This window comes from Penaeus monodon, chromosome 20 (genome assembly GCF_015228065.2).
Source record: "Penaeus monodon isolate SGIC_2016 chromosome 20, NSTDA_Pmon_1, whole genome shotgun sequence".
NCBI lineage: Eukaryota > Metazoa > Arthropoda > Malacostraca > Decapoda > Penaeidae > Penaeus > Penaeus monodon.
In genome coordinates this window covers 2,736,275-2,736,499 of record NC_051405.1, presented here as the reverse complement: position 1 = coordinate 2,736,499, position 225 = coordinate 2,736,275, and positions in this window count along the sequence as shown.

Below are 225 nucleotides of genomic sequence, written 5' to 3'. Positions count from 1 at the left end.
ATTACTTTTTTCTCAAACCCCGGATTGCTGCTGGTGGTTCTTAGCCTTGCCATCCCCGGCTCTCTGCCTCCCCCGTTTTTTGCCCCCTCTCCTTCTTTGCTTCCTCTCCCTTTTCCTCCTCCCTCTTTTGCCTCCTCCTCTCCTCCCCCTCTCGCTCCTTCCTTCCTCCCAGCGGGGGGCTCGCCCCCCCCCTCGCTGGGGGGCCCCCTTTTGGCTCTTCCCCTC